This window comes from Symphalangus syndactylus, chromosome 24 (genome assembly GCF_028878055.3).
Source record: "Symphalangus syndactylus isolate Jambi chromosome 24, NHGRI_mSymSyn1-v2.1_pri, whole genome shotgun sequence".
NCBI lineage: Eukaryota > Metazoa > Chordata > Mammalia > Primates > Hylobatidae > Symphalangus > Symphalangus syndactylus.
Genome location: NC_072446.2, coordinates 77,180,222 through 77,204,941, shown reverse-complemented (window position 1 = coordinate 77,204,941; position 24,720 = coordinate 77,180,222).

Here is a 24,720-nt window from a genome sequence, read left to right as displayed (position 1 = left end):
TTTGTGTCTCTATTTCCTTCAGTTCTGCTCTGATCTTAGTTATTTCCTGACTTCTGCTAGCTTTGGGATGTGTTTGCTCTTGCTTCTCTTGTTCTTTTAATAGTCATGTTAGGGTGTTGATTTTAGATCTTTCCTGCTTTCTCTTGTGGGCATTTAGTGCTATAAATTTCCCTCTACATACTGCTTTGAATGTGTCCCAGAGATTCTGGTATGTTGTGTCTTTTTTCTCATTGGTTTCAAAGAACATCTTTATTTCTGCCTTCATTTCGTTATGTACCCAGTAGTCATTCAGGAGCAGGTTGTTCAGTTTCCATGTAGTTGTGCAGTTTTGAGTGAGTTTCTTAATCCTGAGTTCTAATTTGATTGCACTGTGGTCTGAGAGATAGTTTGTTGTGATGTGTGTTCTTTTACATTTGCTGAGGAGAAGCACTTCTTACATTTCTGATGTGAAAACTGTTTAAACACTATGGCATCCTAGTTTAAAAATTACATATTGAGTGGTCCAAACAGACCGTAAAGTTTTCAGAAAGCAATATTCATATCACGTACATTGAAGTTATTTTCGACTGGATATTATACGATACTGCTTATTTAGGCAAGATAGTGTTTTCTTTTAATATTGCAATGTGTGATGTACTAAAGAACTTTAATGTTGAAGCTTTAAAAAGACAGAAATAAGAGAAACCCAAACACATTCTGACTGGCTGTAAAAGTAAGAATAAATAGTACTTGCAAAGCATCATAAAATGGATATAACAGCAAAAAAAAAAAAAAAATGGGTAGAAATGTTATCGTTGATTTTTCTTTGTTTCCTCAAGGAGGAAAAATAACACTTTTATCATGGTTGGGACATAACTTCTAAAGAAAAACAAGTTTAGAGCTTTCTATGTATTTTCTATTTCTTTCTTTAGACAATGTTACCACGTGGTCTGGTCTAATACAGCTGTGACACATACACATACACACACATCACCGACCAGGATATGCTGTGCTATTGCTTTTGCTTCTTCGTGTGAATATTGAAAGGCCACAGGGTCACGTTCAGCTCCTTGGACACTGGCTTCCTGTGTGTCCTGCTGTGCATATAGGGCCTGCTACCGTGGTGTTTCCTCTGAGTCCCACACGCTGTGCCATTTTTGTACGAATTGAGCCAGATATTTTCTACATGGCATCATGGTCTGCCACTGGAATTTTACACTGAAAAGTTAGCAATAAGCATTTTACTACTCATTATTATTTATATGTTGCTATGTAATAAAGCACCGCAAAGCTTAATGACTTCAAATCACAGCCATTTTATTGGGTATGATGCCATGAGACAGCAATATGGGCAGGATGAAGAAGAGAGAACTCGTCCATGATTGACATGGTTTTGGCTGGGACAGCTCAGCTGGACATAGTGGAACCCATTGGCCTCATTTGCACGTGGGGCCTGGTACTTGCTGTTGGCTGGAATGCCATGGGTCTCTTCCATGTAGATTGTGTTTCTGCCTGTGGCCTGTCACTCTCCCATCTCTCTGTGTGGTTACCCTCCTTAATAGGAGATTCCGGAATTCTTTATTCGGAGCTGAGTTCCGAAAGGGAAAGTAGAAACTGAAGACCTGAGCTCAAAAGTCCTAGAACATAACTTCTGTGACATTTCATTGATCAAAGCAAGCCACGTGGGCAACCCAGATTCAGGAGTTAAAGAAACAGACTTCACCTCTTGACAGGAGGGTGGCAAACACCTTAGAAAACGCGCATAGGCATGACCATTGGTGGGCAGTTTTCATCACTGTAGCACACTGCTTTTATGGGAGATGTGCAGTGGCCTTTGAAATGAACAGCTATACCCAATATCATTTTGCTTTGAATAAGGCAGGAGCATGGATTCTAATTTTTCTCCCAAGTATTCCCTGAAGGAAAAAAATTTATATATCCATTTGTGGTTATAATGTTAAATTAGTTTTAAAAGTTTACAATTTTGATATAATCTCTTCCTCCTCAAGTAGCTTAGCTGGTTAATTCAGAAGGACTAAATGCATCTATTTCTATTTTTCTCCCTGTTTGAAAATAGACAAGTCACCTGTACTAATTTTCTATGATAAGACGTGGAGACTAGGTTATATATCTTTGCAGATAAGCACGCTCAGAACTGAAAGAATAAAGTTGAAAGTATGTTGTTTCAGTAGGGAACAGTGGGAAATAATTAATAACCCACATTAGTTCTGTGTGTTGGAATGTTGTTGTGGGGGTAGGAGAAGTAATTATTTTGCAGTTAAATTAATACAAGTCTACTTCCTGATGCTTCTGCTACAGTAACTTCTTTTTGTCTTACCACCTCGAATCCATGTGTTTTGTGATGTGCCATTATCTTGCTTTAAGCTCTTCAGTTTCTTCCAGTGGCTGGTAGAAAACAGTGAAAATTCCTTAGTGTGACATTTATGAGCCTTGCCTGGTTCCAGCTGTCACTCATCATGCCCCACCTCACGGCCTGTGCCCCAGCCAATCAAACTGCCTGTAATTTTCTCAGATGGCAGTCTGGGTCAGACCTGCAAGGCTGCTCGTTCAGTGCTCTCTGTTGTAGCTTCCTTTGGTCCCGGACTTCTTTTACTCTCCCACCTCCCAGAAAACCTGGTCCAAGAACAATGTTTCTCTCTTTAACCTTAGCCAATACTGAATCTTAAGTGAATCTTCTTTATAATCGCCTCCTCTTATGTAGAAGTGACTGTTTTATCCCATGTGTGCTAATTTCCAGACCTTCATAAGTTTTATCTTTGAAGCTATAGTATACTCCTGCATTTAATTACTTACTTATCTTTTTCTATGGCTGGACTGCGGTAAATATATCTTTATTTTTTTTTTTTCTAAATCCTCTCTTCCTAGGACAATGTCTGGTGCATGTTTGGTATTGAAGAAATGATGCTTGCTGAATTAATGCACATATGCCAAAATCCCTTTTGATAGTGAGTCTTCCTAGTAAATATTCTAGACATGTTCTAAGACAGATGCATAAGTATTATCTCAGCATGGACTTTCCCTGTATGATTCAGAACAGATTACTCAAATATGATTCTTTGTTGTTTTTTTTTTTTTTAATTGAGACTGGAACCATGATGAGAAGGTGAATGTGATCAGTCTGAGGATGTGCTCGGCTAGATTTCTGCAGGGTAAATTTTCTCCTCTATGCCATAAAATAACCAGCAGACTGTTTAAGAGCCACCAGGAACTCCAGTTTTTCTTTCAGAAGTCTGTTAAGACATAATGTTTGATGTGCTTGCTTTCCAAGGCATACATTAGTTGAGTGCAATTATATAAAGGAATGTTGTACCCACAAGCCATATTGCACTGAGTATGTTCTGCAGAAATGTACCTTGATATGCCACATAACACCCATACACATTTGCGGGCCTGCACTCATTATCGATTGAAAACAATCTGATCGAAAAGTGACAGTCTCGATTGCGATTTTCATTTGATCTTACAAGTTATTTCCAAGGGCCACGGTGTTGGCACATTTTTAACTCCTGTGTCTCCTTCACCCTCTACAACAGACTTAGCCCCACCTTTTCATGGAAAAGCACAAGACCCTCAAATCATTGTGTTGTCCTAACGGCTTTCAAAGAATTACTTCCTTCGAAGTTATTTTCCTCTTTTTTTAACTTACGTTTCTAAAGCTAGAGTCAGGATAGTTGATTCTGGTGCTGAAAAAAATCAGTTAATAACCATTTTTATAAACTTCTACACATTTCTTTGGTGTAGGGTTGGTGTCATGGAATATTGTGCATTTGGAGGTTAGAAAGAAACTGTTTCACTTCTTTTTTTTTTGAGGCAGGATCTCACTCTTGCCCAGGGTGGAGTGCAGTGGTGCGATCCCGGCTCACTGCAACCACCGCCTCCCGGGTTCAAGTGATTCTCCTGCCTCAGGCTCCCAAGTAGCTGGGATTACAGGCACCCGCCACCACGCCCAGTTAATTTTTGTATTTTTAGTAGAAATGGGGTTTCACCATGTTGGCCAGGCTGGTCTCAAACTCCTGACCTCAGGTGATCTGCCTGCCTCGGCCTCCCAAAGTGCTGGTATTACAGGTGTGAGCCAACGCGCCTGGCTGGTTCACATTTTAAATATGCAACTTTTAACCAAATGATTTGGGGCAAGTTTCTCCTGTTTTTCTTTTTTTTTTTGAAATAGAGTTTCATTCTTGTTGCCCAGGCTGGAGTTCAATGGCGCAATCTCAGCTCACCACAACCTCTGCCTCCCAGGGTCAAGCGACTCTCCTGCCTCAGCTTCCCTAGTAGCTGGGATTACAGGCATGCGCCACCATGCCCAGCTAATTTCATGATTTTAGTAGAGACGGGGTTTCTCCATGTTGGTGAGGCTGGTCTCAGACTCCCGCCCTCAGGTGATCCGCCAGCCTCGGCCTCCCAAAGTGCTGGGATTACAGGTGTGAGCCAACGCGCCTGGCTGGTTCACATTTTAAATATGCAACTTTTTAACTAAATGATTTGGGGCAAGTTTCTCCTGTTTTTCTTTTTTTTTTGAAATAGAGTTTCATTCTTGTTGCCCAGGCTGGAGTTCAATGGCGCAATCTCAGCTCACCACAACCTCTGCCTCCCAGGGTCAAGCGACTCTCCTGCCTCAGCTTCCCTAGTAGCTGGGATTACAGGCATGCGCCACCATGCCCAGCTAATTTCATGTTTTTAGTAGAGATGGGGTTTCTCCATGTTGGTGAGGCTGGTCTCAGACTCCCGCCCTCAGGTGATCCGCCAGCCTCGGCCTCCCAAAGTGCTGGGATTACAGGCATGAGCCACCGTGCCCAGCCATTTCTCCCCTTTTTCACATGTTTTCTCAGCTATAAAATATTTATCCCTGTAGATCTCTGTTCACCTCGAAAGTCAAGATAAAACTTTCCATTTGCTTCCCAGTATATATTTGGACATTTTGCCATAGTGAACTTACCCATGCCTGTTTTTAAGTGTGTTCATTTGTATTACTTTGGAAAAGCAATTATCTTGCCATCCTCTTTGTTGTCTTCAGATTTCTACTCCCTATTTTTCATTGAGATTTTCTTCTGCCCTCAAGTAGTACATGCTCATCCATCTCCATTGCATATCAATAGGCCTTTGAAAATAATCCTAGCTATAAATCCTGACTATTAAATAATTCAGAATTATTTACTCATCTGCATCATCCTGATTTATATTCCTATGTTTCCCACACTGTGTTCAGTGGTAGAAACACATGCTAAATTATGCATGTACATTTTCTTTTTTCTTTTTTTTTTTTAGACAGAGTATCACTCTGTTGCCCAGGCTGGAGTGCACTGGCACGATCTTGGCTCACTGCAACCTCTGCCTCCTGGCTTCAAGCGATTCTGCTGCCTCAGCCTCCCAAGTAGCTGGGATTACAGGTGTCCACCACCATGCCTGGCTAATTTTTGTATTTTTACTAGAGACGGGGTTTCACCTGTGGGCTGGGCTGGTCTCAAACTCCTGACCTCGTGATCTGCCCTCCTCGGACTCCCAAAGTGCTGGGATTCGCATGTTCATTTTCCAGTCACTATTTACGCATTCTTCAATCATACTGCTTTTCTCAGCGTATACATACATAAAATGTTTTCTGTGCATCAAGCCTTATTCTAGGCACTGGGGATAGACTAAAAACAAACAAAATAGGATAATCTGTTCCCCTGCCCCCTTGAAACTCATGGTCAAACAGAAGAAAAATATATGAAACAAAAGAATAAAGTAAATAATTTTGTCATTTGAATAAACACAAAGATAGAGTGATATTATAGAACAAAATCCTTAACTACTTTTGGACAATGAGTAAGAGTTTTTAAAGAAATGCCATTTAAACAGATACTTTAAAAATAAAGAAAGATTCACCGAATGACAGGGATCAAGGAGGACGTATGAATAAGTAAAATTAACCTAGAGAGGAACTTAAGGAAGAAACGTAGATCAGAATGTGCAGAGCTTTGAAAGAGTCATTTTAAGAATGTTCTTACCTTTTCTGAAGGGTACTGGGAAGATACCGAAAAGTTTCAGCAGAAGGGTAACTTGACCTCATTTGTATTTTTAAAGAAATCATTCTAGTTTCTGTTTGTGGAGCAAGAAAAAAGAAAGATTGTTTGGGAAAGAACAGGAAGTGGGGGAAGATGGTGAGTAGAATTCTACAAGTAGGTTTTGCAAATATATGTGTAGAGCTAGAAGAAATATCTGGTACAGATATAAATTTGGGTCCCTTCAGTCTATCATTATTAAAGGAAAGAATGGGAGTAGGTGAGATTGCATTGAGTGTATATTGCATGAAGAGTGGGGAAAAGAAATTATGAGAAACTTCAACACTTTAAAATTAAGTAGAAAAGTAGGACCTGGTAAGGAACAATCAAGATGCAAGAATGATAGAGGTGTGAGGAACATCCTCAGAATGAGGTTACATTGTATGATGGGTGCTGTGATCACAGCCCTCTTTAAGGGTGGTCTCAACTGCCTGCAACCAATGACTGATCAATAGACGGATATGAAGGCACAGTCTACCCGTTCCAACTAGAACTTGGCCTTTATACAACTCTGAAGTGTTATTTTACCAGTGTCCCCATAGGCTGAAGCTGCGTCCAGCCCACTTTCTCTCCTTGTCCTACCATGCTTCTCTCTACTTTCCTAGGTATTGATCCCAAGAGAATTCCATAAAAGACATCCTTCTTGTTAGTATCCATCTGACATTCTCCTTCCCTGGGAACACAACTGGTAGCACATGGAAAACTGCATGTGTGTGTGTGTGTATGTGTGTGTGTGTGTGTATCTGTGTGTGTATGTGTGTGTATGTATGTGTGTGTGTATGTGTATGTATGTGTGTGTATGTGTGTTTATGTGTGTGTGTATGTGTGTGTGTATGTGTGTGTGTGTATGTGTGTGTATGTATGTGTGTGTGTATGTGTGTGTATGTGTGTTTATGTGTGTGTGTGTATGTGTGTGTTAAAAGAGTGTGCTAGATTGTGTCTAGTAATCTTGCACAGTCAATAAATAATGTCTGCAATAGGAACAAAGTAGTGATTCGCCCTTTTGTTTCAGTAGTGAATGCAGCTAAATTGGTCAAGTCATGCCAGCAGCAATGGAATTGGACCGTGTAGAGGAATAAGAGAGGGAGACTTAGGATGGGTAATGTTGACAATCTTCCTGAAGAGCTTAGGAGGAAACACAAAATCAGGACAGTGGTAACACATGTAAAATTTGTTTCAGGTGGAAGAAATGACATTGACTTTGGAATGTTCCTCCACAGGTGGCGGAGGGGCCATAGGAAAGACTGGCGTTAGGTTGACTAGAGGAGGATGCAGCACAGTTTCCTGTCTTGGCTTTTGTTTGTTTCAGGGAAGAAAGAGACAAAGATTAAGGACAGCAGAGGGAAATACAGGTTGTGTTTGTGGTGAAAGATTAAAATAGTCATTCTGAAGGGTGATGGGTTGAATTGAGAAAATAAACGTGGTCTCTTTTTTTTTAGGCAGCATCAGGAGTTCAGTTGAGAGTAATGACAATGAATTTATACGGCACAAATGTAGGCAATCACATGTTCTACTTGTTTTCTTGTTTAATATAAATGGCCATGCATTTTGGGTTGGTTGGTAAATGGTGTTTGTGATGAAAACATCTGTTTCCCTTTTTTTTTACTCTCTTAAGAAAAATACCATTTAAAGAAAATTTAAATTACCTTGCATTTGAAAAGAACACATCAATAAGCTTATATAAACATTTTCTCTGTTGGGGAATACTTCCTAATGAATCGCATCCTTTGTCTATAGGGTAAAAGGAAAGAACATTATCTGACTAATAAGGAAGAAGGAGCTCTTTGTGAATCTATAATATGAAGCATAGATATTTGTCAGGCTAAACTTACCTGGTTGAGCCTCTATAATTAGAATATGACTGATGAAGAGAAGAAATATTTGTATATAATGTAATGAAAGGCTTTGTAAAGTTTATTTGCATAGGGGATGTAGGTGGAAGGCTGGCTCAAATTAATCAGTATTATCTGCGGAAGTGATGGCATTCCACTTCGGAGAATAAACGACATGACATCCTGTGGTTCCTTTGAATTCTGGACATTACATGAAAGGGGACATATTATTGCTCTCTTAAATAATATCCGACTTGTAATTAAAAATGAATGTAGGGTTTAATGACTTCTTTTGTCTTCTTTTTTGTGCAGAGAAAACTTCTAAAGCTCATTTTTAACATTTGCTATTCAATTTATAGATTTATAAGCCTAGTTCTTCTCTAGGTCTCTTTCATTACTGAGATTATTTTATTTTTAAAATGGGAAATTGCAGCAATTATTTTAAGGGCTTATGAATTTTTTTAATCTTGTTTACAAATGTAAGACATTTTCAAATATTTTTAAATTTATTTATAAACCTTTATAACTTATTTTTTGAGTGCTTCAAATTTAGGACAGTAAATTTTTTCTGCATATCTAAATAACTTTTATAAATCTAATTAATAAAAATAGTGACCCTAAAATGCATCTAGTTGTTCCAAAATAATATATAAATACTAAAATATCAATTTAAAATACCATGTCAAAATCAAGCAAATAATTACATATTTTAAGTTTGAAATTATGAAACCATCATTCCAATTCACTAGGAATTCCAAATGTAATATATTTTATTTCACTTAAGTTCTTTAGTGTCTGCATCTACAAACAAAATTTCCCCGATAATTTTATTTTTGTAAGAACAATCAATATGGTGAATCCAAACGCTTTGCCAAATGTTCCAATATTGTTTATATTAGTAAGAAATTTAAAATCAAATATCTGTTTCAAGTACTCAACTGCATATTAGATATTGTACCTTTAAAACTCACTCTCTGCTGGGCATGGGGGCTCATGCCTGTAATCCCAGCACTTTGGAAGGCAAAGGAGGGCAGATCACCTGAGGTCAGGAGTTCAAGACCAGCCTGGCCAACCTGGAGAAACCTTGTCTCTACTAAAAATACAAAAATTAGCCGGGCGTGGTGGGGTGCATCTGTAGTGCCAGTTACTCAGGAGGCTGAGGCAGGAGAATTGCTTGAACTGGGAGGGGAGGTTGCAGTGAGCTGAGATCCCACCACTGCCCTCCAGCCTGGGCGACAGAGTGAGACTCTCTCTCAAAAAACAAAACGAAGCTTTCTCTCATAAGCGAAGTTCTCTTAAACATTACACGTATGTAGATTTCCAACACAGATTGGATCCTTTCCAATGCCAAACTATCTTTACTAGGATTTCAAATTTTTAAAGTATTTCTATGCTTAATTGGAAACCCTGCCGAGGCTAAGGAGACGTGTACACATCATGAAAGCAACGACTATCTGGTAACTGAAGATACTCACAGTACCAAACACTTAATTCTAAATCTTATGCTGTGGGAGATCATGTCATCCTGCGTGACTATGATTTATTATGACCGGAAACCTTTGCCAGGATTTTGATCTTTTTAGATTCTATTTTTTTTTCTGAGCTACTAATAAAAACTTATGTAGAGCTTTTATGTTGGTGACCCTCGGACCTCAAGGAGGAAGTTATACCACCCATTCCCTGGAGTTACTTGGAACAGATTTTCTAATTCTCCTGTCTAATCACAGAACTCTGCCCTCCCACCTACATTGGTCATTTGTCTGTATGTCGAATGCATTATTTTAGCTCTTAAGAAACATATGTGTATTTTCCAACTAAACCGTAAAACTTCGTGGGAATACCAATGAATGCCTTTTCCATCTAACTTTAAAGAACTTTGAACTTCATAGAATTTTCTATTTTTTCGTGTTCTTAATACCACAAAACACAGGTATTAATATCATATGTATTGGCATTTGAATATCTCTTATAGCTTTATCTGACATGGGTTTGAAAATTATAAGGTCATTCTATTGGCATTTATTTAATTATTGCTTATGACATTTTATGTTGATTGAGCCCTACATTTTTGGCTTTTGGAAATAAAGACTGCTGTGATTTTGTCTGTAATGGTGCAAACACATTGTCATTCATTGACATATGAATGTACTTCAAGTTTAAAAGATGTCCTGTTTCTCTTGATCATCAGAAATCTCAGAGCTGACAGCACCAGGCATGTGTGTTTGTGTGTGTGTGACAGTGAGAGAGGGAGAGAGAGAGCGAGAGAGAGAGAGATTAAAAAACACCCCAGAACATAGTAAAGTGACAGAAACAAATTAAAGATGAATTAAATTTCATCCAAACTTTAAATATGGTCATTTTGCACCTTTGAGAAAGTTGGGTAGCTTATTCTAGGAAGACCATACTGTAGAAAGGATGGAATACCTGATTAGTACATTAACGTAATTTTGAAGACATGAAATGAATAAAGTACTTGATTCTAATGCATGATATGCAGGTGTATGTAAGAACTTTGCTAATAGTTGTCTTTTTGAAACAGTAATAGATGTTTCCACGTGTGCACAGGTATGTGCGAATATCAGAGATTAAAATAGAAATGGAACCAAAAAGCTGTGCCATCATTGAAAATGTATTTGTTTAAAGACTACGTGACACTTAGGAGGCATTTTAATGCAATATTTTATGTATGCAATTATTTACATATGTTTAAGTGTTTTTTATTTGACTTCCATAAAGTTTAGATTTGTCGCAATCTTATTTTTACCCTTGAGGGAAGAGAGAGACCCTCTCATATTATTTTATACTGTTTTATACTCAGTACCTGTTTTAAGAAAAAAACAAGGAAGTGAAATCAAAGACAGGCAGCCCAGCGCCAGACCCAAAACCAGGCCTGGGCCTGCCTGGCCTAAACCTAGTAGCTAAAAATCAACTCATGACTTAGAACCCGATGTTACCCATAGATTTCAGGCATTGTATGGAAGAACATTGTGAAACTCCCTGCCCTGTTCCGTTTCACTCTGACCACCGGTGCATGCAGCCCCTGCCACGTACCCCTTGCTTGCTCAAATCAATCACGACCCTTTCTTGTGAAATCCTTAGGGTTGTGAGCCCTTAAAAGGGACAGAAATTGTGCACTTGGGGAGCTCGGGTTTTGAGGCAGTAGCTTGCTGATGCTCCCCACTGAATAAAGCCCTTCCTTCTACAACTCGGCGTCTGAGGGGTTTTGTCTGCGGCTCATCCTGCTACACACTTAGTAGTGTCTGAATCTTGGAAAGGAAGGGGAGGGAATATCCAGATACCTTAAACGGGGTTCTCGGACTTCTAATAAACAGTTAAAATCTTACACACACGGTATTTAAAGCATACAGATGATTCTACATTTGTCCTAACAGATCATAGTGCCATGAATATTTGTCCATTAACGAACATCCCTTACGTGTAAGAACATTTTGCCACTGCGCTTTTAGTTATCTCCTTTTCACCTACTGTCCCCTGGAATAGTCTCTCCCTTTCGTTTCTCAGGGGTCTTCTTGAGCCTGAAGCTTTTATTGGGGCTCACTTTTTGCTGCTTTGTTCCTTCGCCAGTTCTGGGCCTTTTTGCTGTGTCGACTACAGGTTGAAAAAAGGAGAAAGCGCAACCCCAAGCTACTGACCTATGAGTAACAAGGTCACCGAATTCCCCTTAATCCTGCTGGTCTGATCCCCCACTCTGTGAAGACCACGGCTGGGGAAGACCTAACCTTCACTCCAGCTCGCCTGAATTTGTCAGTCTTTGATGATGGAAGCCTGAAATGCAGACCTTATACCCTAACCAATTCTTCCTCGGCCAAAAAAAAAAACAACCAAAAACCAAACAAAACAAAACAAAAAAACACGGCCACCTCTTTATGACCAACCATAGTTTTGGTTTAAGCCTTCAAGACGCACTTATCTACTTCATCCACAATTACATTGTAGTATCACGCTAAGCCTGGAGTTAATATCAAGGAGCAAATGGCCTCTGGCCTTTTGGAATCCACATGATCTTGGAACTCTGTGGAGATTGTCTTCGGATCACTTTGCCCTGCTGTTGTCCCCCCACCCCGTGCATTTTGTCTTTTCTATCTCCTTCCCTATTGTCGTGTAAAGTTACATCACGATGTTGAGTGGTGTGTTTTACACCCCGATGTCCCATAAACAAATACTTTTAATACCCTTTTGTTGGTCTAATTTGTAAGTGACCATTTTATACGCCACAGTAAGTACCTGTAAAGTTGGAGACAAAGAAAAGAGAATTGTGTTGTTCTCGTTCTAAGAAAGGGCAGCATTAAACTCCTCCGTAACCTCTTTTCTGTATTTCCGTTTTAACAAGGGTAAAGTTATCACAAAGTAAGTGAATGTAAGCATTCTTCCCTCAAACATCTGTGTTCTTCAGCCTGTCCCACTTCACCCTTTCCAAAGAAGGGCAGGTTTTTAAATAGAAGCAATGTTGAATAAAGAGTATATCATGACGCTCCATAATTCATATAACCTCCAGACAAGCTCTCAGGTTTATTGGTCAGAAAACACATGGTGACATTCACTACTTTTTTGTTATTATTTTAAAGATTTCTGTGAGAGTGTGGGGCTCAGTCAAACTTTGTAGGGAGAAATAAGCCACAGTCACAGAGATTCATTCATTCATTCAACACATAGCTTTGTTTCTATTATGCCCCAGTGTCCTAGGCTCTGGGGATTAGACAGTGACCAAAACTGACAGGTATTTAGCCTCATGGAGCTTAAAGCATATTGAAGGGAACAGACAAAACTCACATAGGAATGTGCGATGTGCATAAATAAAATACTTTCGGTAAGTGCCATGACTAAAATACACCGAGGGCTGACATACAGTTGCATGTTGCGTAAGAGAGACTTGCGTTAGGTAAGGTGTCTAGGTTAGCTGTCTCTGAGGAAATTGCATTTCAGCTGAGACCTAAAAGATTACAATGAGGTCGGAGAGTGTCCTAGGCAGAGATAAATAGAATGCGTAAATGACTTTACGTTGAAAAATTCCTAAGCTGTTTGAAAAACTGATAGCGGCCAAGTTGCAGGTGAAATGGATGAGAGCAAGTCAAGCTATTACCATTTTATTACAAACCACACATAGGGTCTTTAAATGTTCCAGAATTTTGATTTTTTTTATTACCTGGGAGAGAATGTAATTTTATTTTCATCAAATCTTGTTCTTATAAACTCCGTTTACATTTTGCTTTCGTCTGAGTAAGCTGACCATATAGTGCCCTCGTGTGGCGTAGTGCTGTATTACACGATTAATACTGTAGACTCTTTGAGGCATGATTTTAGCAAAATTCTTTTACACCTTTTTCAGTTAATCTAAGTCACCTCTAGCTGCTCTCACTCAGACTCAAACATATAATCTTATTTATTTGTATTTTTGTGTTTTACTACTTTCTCACATTCCACTGTGGAATGGACACGCGCTGGGAGCACAGACTCCAGTGACCTCAGGATCCAGGCAGACTGAGAACAAAAATGAGGGAGGCCAGACTAGACCTGAAACAAAGACTCCGAGAGATTTGGAGAAGCAGGTTATAGGAAAGACTTTCAATTTTATGTATTTACTTTATAAATAAGTAATGCCAAAATAAATAGCCTTGGGGATCATTGTATTTTTCAGTCTCTGTCCCCAGATTTCTACGTTTAGCAAATGTACATGGTTAATTTCTCAGTCAACACCACAAATGCTTTGTATCCTTTTGTACATTTTGACTATTTTAGAACTGATTATTTTGTGCATCAAGTTGTCTATTTCTGTTTCCAAGTTCAGCATTTTGTCACAGGTTTATTTTGGAAAGTATTTCAGGAATCTTTGTTGCTCAAAACCAAGCACTGTAGCTGGAGCTGGTTTCTTTCCTCCTCTCCCTTCCTCTCTCTTCCTTCTTCCTTCCTAATGCTTGAGCCATTTTTCACTAGAAGAGTTTTATTTTTAATTTTATTTTTATTTATTTTTTTTGACAAATGACTGCCAGTATGCTTTATGGAATGCAGCTGTTGAACTTTATTTCCTGCTTTTCTTTGCATTAAAGTAGTCCCAAAATTGTTTTCTGAGGAACTCTTCACTTTGACTGCCAGCGCTGCTTGTGTACCTTTCAAGTCAGAAATTGAGCGGTCTGTTCAGGCCCATCTTTATCCAGCTCCTGCTTTTCACATGAGGATGTTTGTGCTACATGCAATTTTGTTGACTTTTGGAGTGTAATGCTTTGTTTGCAAATGAAAACATAGAATTACAGCTTTCCCGGTACTTGTCAGGGGCTATAATCACGAATTCACTGCAGCTGGATACTTTTCAGACACGTGGATAAGATAAATAATATTTATGAAAGATGGCCTGGAGGAAACGAAGCCATCTATTCTGCATTGTTATCTAAAATCTGTTTCAAGATGAAGTGAGACCATCAAAAATGCCTAACTGGCCGGGTGCGGTGGCTCACCCCTGTAATCCCAGCACTTTGGGAGGCTGAGGCGGGCGGATCATGAGATGAGGAGATCGAGACCATCCTGGCTAACACGGTGAAACCCCGTCTCTACTAAAAACACAAAAAATTAGCCAGGCGTGGTGGCGGCGCCTGTAGTCCCAGCTACTTGGGAGGCTGAGGTGGGAGAATGGTGTGAACCCGGGAGGCGGAGCTTGCAGTGAGCCGAGATTGCACCACTGCACTCCAGCCTGGGCGACAGAGTGAGACTCTGTCTCAAAAAAAAAAAAAAAGAAAAAAGAAAAAGAAGCCTAACTGGACCACATCATACTGGGCCCAACACAGTCGCTTCTTACTGAACTGCTTTAGCCATCATAAAACCTTCTCTTCTTGAGGGGCCGTAGGAAATATTTTCTCTTATTTCATATTGGTGTTCTCCCAAATAACTAGAATATATCATGCACGGTCTTGTTACTGGTTATATTTTCTCCTTTCTGCATGTTAATTAGAAAACTCAAAGTCAAATTTGTGCTCTGCCCTGACTCAGTGCATGATTCGTCAAAGTGTCCATTTGTTCACTGACCACGTTTGTGACACCATCTTGCTTCCCTATTTTTTGTATTTTCTAAAGGTTCTTTCTAAAGAGTTTAAGTATTTTATATTGCTATATTGTATGCATTTGCAAGCAACTTAAATGCATTGGGAACAGAAGTGATAGATAAGTAGCAACCATGGGATCGCTATCGATTCTGTACCTAATTATAAGTACATAATTCCTGGCTTAACCGTCTGTAACCTAAATAAGTAAGAATTAATACACCCTATAATTCCTCGATAGCTGAATCCTCCCCCCAGATTAATTTTATAAGCCATGCTAATCCTATTTCTCAGTGCACAGAGGTGGAACTTGTGGACTAATAATGCATTAATATTCCTCATGAAAAATATAGCTAAATAGGGAGAAAGAGATGAAAAGAACCAAAAATATTCTTTTAAGGATAATATTTGATCCTCTGCATCCATTCATTAAAGCTAATATTCATTCTCCATTTCTCTCTGTCCGTCTGGTTCTATGAAAAGACCTAGCCTGCCCTCAACATGTGTGTGACATTAATAGATGTTAGTGATACAGAGATTGCCCTCAGTGCAGATTGACAGCACTGTGTGGAGGTGAGAAGGAGTCTTGTTTACCACTTAGGATCTGGATCTCTGGTCTGCTTTGTCATGCAACACAATCCTTCTGGGATTTGTAAGTGACGACAGGCCTCAGCGATAATTATATTAAAATGCTTTTAACTTAGTGTAAACATAATTTAATAAGATGTAGATATTCAAAAGGCTAGCCTTGAATTCAGTCTTGAGACCAGAGACAATATGCCTGTGTGCATGGTGTATGTCTGGAAAGCATGTACATTCTTTGACCCCAGTTAATTTCTACGAAGAAGTGTGTTAGTCTCTGATCTAATAATCTCATCTGCAGATTACTACATTTTTATTACGATAAAGAACACCTGGGCTTTTAAAATATAGTAAGGTTATCTTACCTGGAATATTAAATATTATTGAAGTTACAACTTTGGAGAAATTATATTTTTAATGAATATGGTTATATTATACCTGTTCGTTATTAGAGTAGCCCTCAAAGTTGGTGATTTATCAATGCGTTGCTGCTGAATAACAATAGCTTTATTGAATGTCTGCTTGATACTGAGCGTTGTATTAGCGGCTTTTCATATATTATCTCATTTAGTCATCGTAAAACATTTTATGGAATGCATTGTCAACATGTTGAGAATGATAAGTGGAGTAAATTGTTTGCATTCCCTTAGGTGGGCAGGTATTTTATGCTAAAAAAAAAAAGAAAATAGTTGCATTCACATCTCTTAACCTATATGCACACTTCCTTTGCACGGTGGGGTTTGGCAAAGCTCTATCTTCTGCTAGTGATAGGGCAATTCTGATTGAAATCATACCATTTTAGATAAAATTAAAATTAAACTTGTATTTGTATAACTTGAAAATTGTGAATTTTTCCTGCAATGACAGGGAGGCACACATCATGATTGGCACTCAGGTTTATGTTTTAGAGTAGCAAACAGACAGTGATAAGCCAGAAAAATGAGTTTGTACGTAAACTGCAAATATTTTTACTTAATATAGTAAGCAGTAAATAATTAGTCAATGTTTTTGATCATATGAATGACAATTTGAACATGGGAATATTGCAGCCCTTATGCACTGCAGATGAGATTATGGATTGTCACACTGGTTGAAAAAACAATATGAAATTATACAATATGTTTTAAGATGCTCACAACCCCTAAAAAGCTAGCAAGGAAGCTCAGACACATGTGCATAAGGACACACAAGAGCATCCATGGCAGCTCTGTCTACGGTAACGGGGCACTGAAGATTAGCAGGAGAGCAAGTTAACAAATCATAGCATGTTTACAAATGGAATACTACACAGCAGTGTGAATGAGGGACCGGAACTGTAAATGTTAACAAGATTAATCTCAGGAACACAATGTTGAATGAAAATAGCACACCACAGAAAGATACATACTTCTTGAGTATACTTGAATAAAGTTCAAAGCATGCAACACTAAACAACATATTAGAGGCACATATGATGGTACAACTATTAATAAAAATAAAGAGGAATTAAAAACCACACAAGATACAGGATAATGGTAATCTCTTTGGGGGAGAGAGTTGTCAGGCTGAGGGACCCTCAGGGACCCTAAGGGTTTCGGCAACTTCTTTTTTTTTTATTTTTTTTTGAGACGGAGTCCCGCTCTGTCACCCAGGCTGGAGTGTAGTGGCGCGATCTCGGCTCACTTCAAGCTCCGCCTCCCGGGTTCCCGCCATTCTCCTGCCTCAGCCTCTCTGAGTAGCTGGGACTACAGGCGCCGCCACCACGCCCGGCTAATTTTTTGTATTTTTAGTAGAGACGGGGTTTCACCGTGGTCTCGATCTCCTGACCTCGTGATCTGCCCGCCTCGGCCTCCCAAAGTGCTGGGATTACAAGCGTGAGCCACCGTGCCCAGCCTCAGCAACTTCTTATTTTGAGCTGGGTAGCTAGGCGGTGGGTGTAAGGAACACCCTTTTACATTTAATCTCAGTGTCTCACGTTTATCACAAGCATTTTTTGTTTTTGCTTTTGTTTTTTTGAGACAGGGTTTTGCTGTGCTGCCCAGGCTGGAGTGCAATGATGTGACCACAGCTCACTGCTTCAGCCACGACCTCTTGGGCTCAAGCAGTCCTGTCACCTCAGCCTCTGGAGTAGCTGAGACCACAGGCGCATGCCACCACCCCTGGCTAATTTAAGTGTATATATATATATTTTGTGTGTGTAGAGACAGAGTTTTCCATATTGCCCAGGCTGATCTCAAACTCCTGGACTCAAGTGATCCATCTCCCTCAGTCTCCCAAAGTGCTGGGATTACAGGCGAGAGCCACAGAGCCTGGCCACAAGCGTTCCTTTAGTGTCTATGTATTCAATATTCCAACAAGGACAAACAATGAGAAAATATTTAGACCTTAAATATTTTCTAAGTAAAGTTATTTATATCACGCTCTTTAGAGAAGCACCTCCTCTTACTTTATTATTTACACATATTCTTCTCTGAATTTAATTCATAAAAGTTATTGTCCAGTGTCCTCTAATTTGTGCCACTTTTTCATCAAACGAGGAAGATATGTGTGTGTCCTCGTACCCTGGGTGGCATGTTGCAAATTTTTCACTCCTGGTAGTGCATAGTCCCTCTCTGGAAATCAGGTCAATTGGTAGAGTCCTCTGTATTTCTGCCTCCTGCCCCAGTGTATTAAAAATGATAAAAAGATAGGCCTCTTCTTCTTCGTGTTGTAATACAACCCAAGCATAGCAAAGCTTTGATTAAATGAGTACAGAATAGTTGGTAGCTGATGCTTGCTATTCCCCAGTGTGATGGTTAATAACGAGTGTCAACTTGATTGGGTTGAAAGATGCAAATAACTGTTCCTGGGTGTGTCTTTGAGGGTATTGCCAAAGGACATTAGCATTTGAGTCAGTGGACTGAGAGACACAGACCCACCGTCAATCTGAGTGGGCGCTGTCTAAGCAGCTGCCATTGTGGCTAAGATAAAAGCAGGCAGGAGAACGCAGAAGGACCAGACTGGCTAAGTCCTCAGGTCTCCATCTTTCTCCCGTGCTGGGTGCTTTCTGCCCTCGAACATCGGACTCTGAGTTCTTCAGCTTTCAGACTCTTGGATTACACCAGTGATTTGCCAGGGGCTCTCGCGTCTTCGGCCACACACTGAAGGGGACACTGCTGGCTTCCCTGCTTTTGCAGTTTAGGACTCAGACTGGCTTCCTGGGTCCTCAGCTTGCAGATGGCGTATTGGGGGCTTCACCTTAAGATCATGTGAGTCAATTCTCCTAATAAACTCCCTTTCATGCATACATCTATCCTATTAGTCCTGTCGCCCTAGAGAACCCTGACTAATACACCCAGCTAGGAGGTACAGTTAAGTTGTAAATACCACCCACAGGCTGGTTCTTGTGGCCACTGCCTCTTACAGTGTTTATTTCTCCATCGAGTTCGCAACGGCTGTGTGCTTGCTGTGCTCTCCCTCTTCTCTCTCAGTACCTGATGGCCAGAGCTGTTTCCAGATCTTTGCCTTTATAAATGCCTTCTTCCCTCCTACAGCTGATTCCTTCCAACAGGGCTCAGCAGGTGAAAGGCAGTTCACACAATTCTTCTCTAATGAATACTGCTGTGATGCTTTTTGAAATTACTAACATTCCTATCGTTTTCATTAAACAGTGAAGATAGAAGATTAAAGGCCACTATCCCTGCACAAGAGCTCCTCCTTGTGGCCTGCCCATGTTTTAAATGTGCAAACCTTGGTGATATATTGATATCCTGTGATGAGTTTATCCCACATCAACAATTGAGTTTTCTTCTGTTCTTTCGTATTTTATCACGTGTATAATTATTTTTCTCCAGATGAATCTTGTACTGTTTGTTATATTTACTTGTTCTTATATATATTGCCATATTGCCTAGGCTGGGAAAAAAATTGACGTATGCACTTACTTAGTGCCTCATTTGAAAAAAATGATGATTTCAGTTATATGAAACTCTAAAGTACATTTTCTTCATGTCTGTTTTCTATATTTTAAAAATGAAGTACTTTCATATGTATTCATGTCACTACAGTCATAAGTTCCCGTCCAAAGTTCCTCTGAAGAACCACCTTATCTTACACATCTCAAAGGAATTTAGCTGATGAAATAATTTGAACTACATTAATCACTGTTTCTGACAGGTAAAATGCTGAAATAAGCTTCTTGTAATGAATGTGAATTTTTTTGGGGGCTTGCAGAATATTGCAGATTAATATCACAGAAAGCATGTCTAGTTCATGCAACAATTATTTTCATGCAAATTTTGTGGGGCTTTACAAATAATACGTATTTGTTACCACTCTTCTTGACAGCAAAGAAAATAAAAATAATAAATATTTGAGAAAAGATCAGGTTCACTTATACTACATATGCCACATTATCTTTCATGTCAATAGTTGCCTTGCACTTTAAACCTGTGACAAAACATGACAAATTTTAGAAGGGAAAATATTGTAAGATAAATTAATACCTCTGAAGCCTGTATTCCTATAAATTTAGTTGATAAAGCTCAGCTTATTTAGAGTTTTGAAGAGATATTTTCTCTTCAATGAAGAAATCTCCATAATTGAATGATCTAAATTTCAATGATTAAAAGTACTATTAAAAGAAAATATTTATAGAAAAGCTTTCCTTTAACAATTTTTACGTCCAAAATATGATTTATTTTTTCATGAAATGGGAATATGAATGATCATACATTCTTTTACACACACTTCATAAATTAAAAAGTTCTCAATCTATTTTAAAAACCCATATGTAAACAACAGTGTCATAGGATGTGTTAAGAACTACAGCAGTCAGAAAAAGTTAACAACCCTTGAAATGGCACAGGAAAGGACAGGATGTCTTCCAGGAAGAGGTGCCAATTCTGTTTAAAATTAAGAGACAACGGAGTAATGCAAATACTAACTTTACCCTGCAAATTGCAACATTTATCATCTAGCATCAAATGTGTATGCTGGGACTGACACATGCACGCATAGATGGTTTGTGTTCCATAATAAAGTTAATTGGTGAAATAAAATAATGGGTTTAATTTCTAGCAAAGAAATGCTTGGTTAATCTAAATTAGTAATGTTTGCTTATGGAATTTCCTACCCCAATTATTTCAGATGCTGTCCTTGAGATTCTTTTTGTTAAACTGCATGATACACATTTTGCGTGAAGTATTTTTAAAACTTAGGGTATCTCCTTATTTTCTGATTAAAGTAAAATTTCTCAGTGTTTCTGTAAGGACTTTGGCAAATACTCTTTCTGCTTTATAAAGCAAAATATAAGAACCAGAAATCTTTGTAATCCTTCACTATGTTGATGTCTTTTTACAGCAGATTTCTCAGGAATTATTGTTTGTGGTTCCAAATTGAAATTTTCCCTGCATAATCTAACATTCATATCTTCAGATCTGATGTGATAAACTGACCAATCTCTTTGTAAGTGATATTTTGTAAAACTCATTCTGTGTTTCGGACAAGGGAACACAAAGTTGTCACCTTCAAAATAGCTAATGGTCATATCACATGTTAAATTGACTGGGGAAATTCTAAACATTGAAAGTGTTCAAGTCTGGATTTTTCCTCTGGAAATATAACCTTTGGTTATTTATATTTGAAAGAAGCTAGTTTTATGAATTAAGCTTTAATTCTGAGATAATTATATGTTCATAGGCAGTTATAAGAAATAATACAGAGATATTTTATTGCCACTTGCCTAGCTTCCCGCAGTGGTAATGTAGGCCAAACTATAGGACAGTATCGTAACAAAGATGCTGACATTGATATAATCCACTGAACTTATTCAGGGTCAGTTTTACTTTTTACGTTAAAGTACATGATTCATTTAGTTTTTGTTTTTAAAATAAAATATCTGAGGGCCAAGTCTGCTGACTTAGTTCTTTAAATTTTACAACTAATACAAAGTTACTGAGACTTACAGAGCTTTGAGAAGTGCACTGTTATTTCTAGAGTTAAATTTAAATAAAACACTTAAAATCTGAGACTATTTTCTAGTTGTAAAAAGGTTAAAACTGCATTGTAGATGTTCTTTTCCTTTCATTTCAAAACCTAAACAATGTTCTATTATTTAAAGGTAGTTCATTAATAAGCAAAGATTTGTTACAACTGTGATGAGAATAACATGTATGTATATTTTAGCATTTGAATACATTCTACATGAAAACATTTCTTTATATTTAAACTATTATTTCATACAAATAGAAGTCAAAAGAAATGTTATCAGATGCTATAAAATAACTCTTCCATAATGTAGGATGCACTAGGAAAATAGTGAATACAATATCATGTGCTGTTTTGGCATTAGATTTTCCATACATGAAGATAAATGCGTTCATTAACTTCTTCCACCCATCTTTTTTATTTTGGAGATTGACTTCATATTACTGTGATAAGAGGCAAATTGAAATCCTGGCTTCCTGATGATATATCTTCTTGTATGAACTCTTGTTGATGTAGATTAAGTGGGCTAGCAGATACAGTAGTACTCATAAAATAGTTTTTCAGAGCTTTTTATAGTTTAATAAACATTTGCCTATTTCCCAAAAATATCGTGCAAACATACTAAATTTAAGTCAATAATCCGTACTTTATATATCTATTACCATTGTCTAACAATGTAATTTATCTATTTGAAACTAAATTGACCAAAGACATTAACAAACACATAGGGAAATTTAAGTTTTATGTCTTTATGGAAATATGTTTTAAGTCCTGCCTTTTTGTAATTGAGAGTTATATTTTTACTCGAATATTTAAATGTTATAAGTAATTACAATCACAAGGCAACCCCTATCATGAATGAATCCTGATTTGGTGAGGTGAAATGTCTTAGTTTATGTTTGTATAAATTGTATACAGTATTGTGTAATCTGTATAAAATATTTTATCTGAATTTAGTTCTTTAGTTCAGATTGAAAAACCTCTCCTGCCTAGCCCTACCTCCAATAATTGGAAAATCTACTTACTGACATGTCAAGTCACTTCTCTTGAGGAATAAACTTCTAAAAGTAGTAGTCATAGAGTGAGTTTAGACAGAAATTCAGAAACGTCAACTGAAGTTAACTATACCCCTGTTGTTCACTGTTATCATGACTTTCATTTTTCTATCCGGCCAAAAATACTTCTAGTTTTATTCCCTCCAAGTTTAATGCCTTCTTGTTTACATGCCTATTGCATGTTGTCACTTATAAGTAGGAGCTGAAGAGTAAGGACACATGGACATAAACAGAGATAACAGACACTGGGAATTCCAACAGGATTTGGATTATGTATTATATTATTCACATTAAGTCCTATGAGCCTATCAGTGGAGGTGCATAATAATTATTTCAAAAATAATTTTAAACATGGAAGTTTGAAACGCATTTTTGGCATAGTTTATCAGGGAAAGTTGGAGAGAAGAGCAGAGATTTTCTAGCTGTCCTCTTGGTATGCTTGCTTATGCATTAGCTTGCATAAACTGACACATCCCGTGTCAGCCCTGAAACCCTTAAGCTGGAGTTTGGGGAGGTGAGGAATCTCTGGACATATCCTTGAGTTGATTGATTATCAGTTTGAAAGGGCAGTGTACTAGTCTGTTCTCATGCTGCTAATAAAGACACACCCGAGACTGGGTCATTTATGAAGGAAAGAGGTTTAATGGACTCACAGTTCTACATTGCTGGAGAGGCCTCACAATCATGGCTGAAGGTGAATGAGGAGCAAAGTCACATCTTACATGGCAGCAGGGAAGAGGGCATGTGCTTTATAAAACCATCAGCTCTCATGAGACTTATTCAACATCACGAGAACAGCATGGAAAATAACCACCTCCATGATTCAGTATCTCGCACGGGGTCCCTCCCACAACCTGTGGGGATTCTGGGAGCTACAATTCAAGATGAGATTTGGGTGGGGACACAAAGCCAAACCATATCAGGCAGACCTTACTAATTGTCACCACCATCTTTTTATTGTATTTATCTTATGTCTAATTTTAGATACATAGATTATTTGTTACATGGCTATTCCATGCGTGATGGTAGGGAATGTGCTTCTAGTACACCTGTCACCCAAATGGTGAACATTATACACAATAGGCAGTTTATGAACCCTCATTCCCATTGCCCTCCCCGCTTTTGGAGTTTTCAGTGTCTGTTATCTCCATCTTTATGTCCATGTGTCCCCATTATTTAGCTCCTACTTGTGAGAATATGAAATGATTTGATTTCCTGCTTCTGGGTTTGTTCACTTAGAATAATAGCCTCTAGCTCCATCCACATTGCTGCAAAGGGCATGATTTTATTATTTTTATGACTGTATGGTATTCCATGGTGTATATATACATTTTTTTAAATCTAATCAACTGTTGACTACCAGCTTTTATTTTATTTATTTATTTTTTTAATTTCATTTTTTGAGATGGAGTCTCACTCTGTTGCCAGGCTGGAGTGCAGTGGTGCCATCTCGGCTAGCTGCAACCTCCACCTCCTGGGTTCAAGCGATTTTCCTGCTTCAGCCTCCCAAGTAGCTGAGACTACAGGCACCACCACCACACCCGGCTGGACCACCAGCTTTTAAAAACAAACTTGATTGACTAATTTTACTAGTTTTTGTGACTCACGACTCATTCAACACTTTGGAGATTAAAAATACATCCTCTGGTTTTGCATCCATGGATTCAACCAAGTGCTAATTGAAAATATTTGAAAAAATGAAAAACAAAAAAAGATACAAATAACACAAATTAAAAACAATACAGTATAACAACTACATAGCATTCATATTGTATTAAGTATTATAACAACTCTGTAGATAATTTAAAGTATACGGGAGGATGTGCATAGATTATATACACATATTACACCATTTTATGTAAAGGACTTGAGTATCTGCAGATTCTGAGGAGGGTCCGTTCTGGAACAAGCGCCCCACAGGTACCAAGGGATGACTGTATTCAGACTGAAACAAAATATTCTTAAACAGAAGCCATTGGCCCATATAATATAGTTCTAATACTAACCCTGCTTTTAAAACTTTTAAATTACATGATATTTTCTTTAAAAAATGGTGACTTTTTAAAAGGCACGATCATGTTGGTTGTATTTAATTTTAACTACATGTTCTAAAAGGGTCTCCAAAATAAAATTGAAAAAAAATAACCCATTCACTTTTAAAATACTGAGGTTTTGTTGCCTGTTTATAGTGGAGGTTACCAAAAAAAAGAAAAGA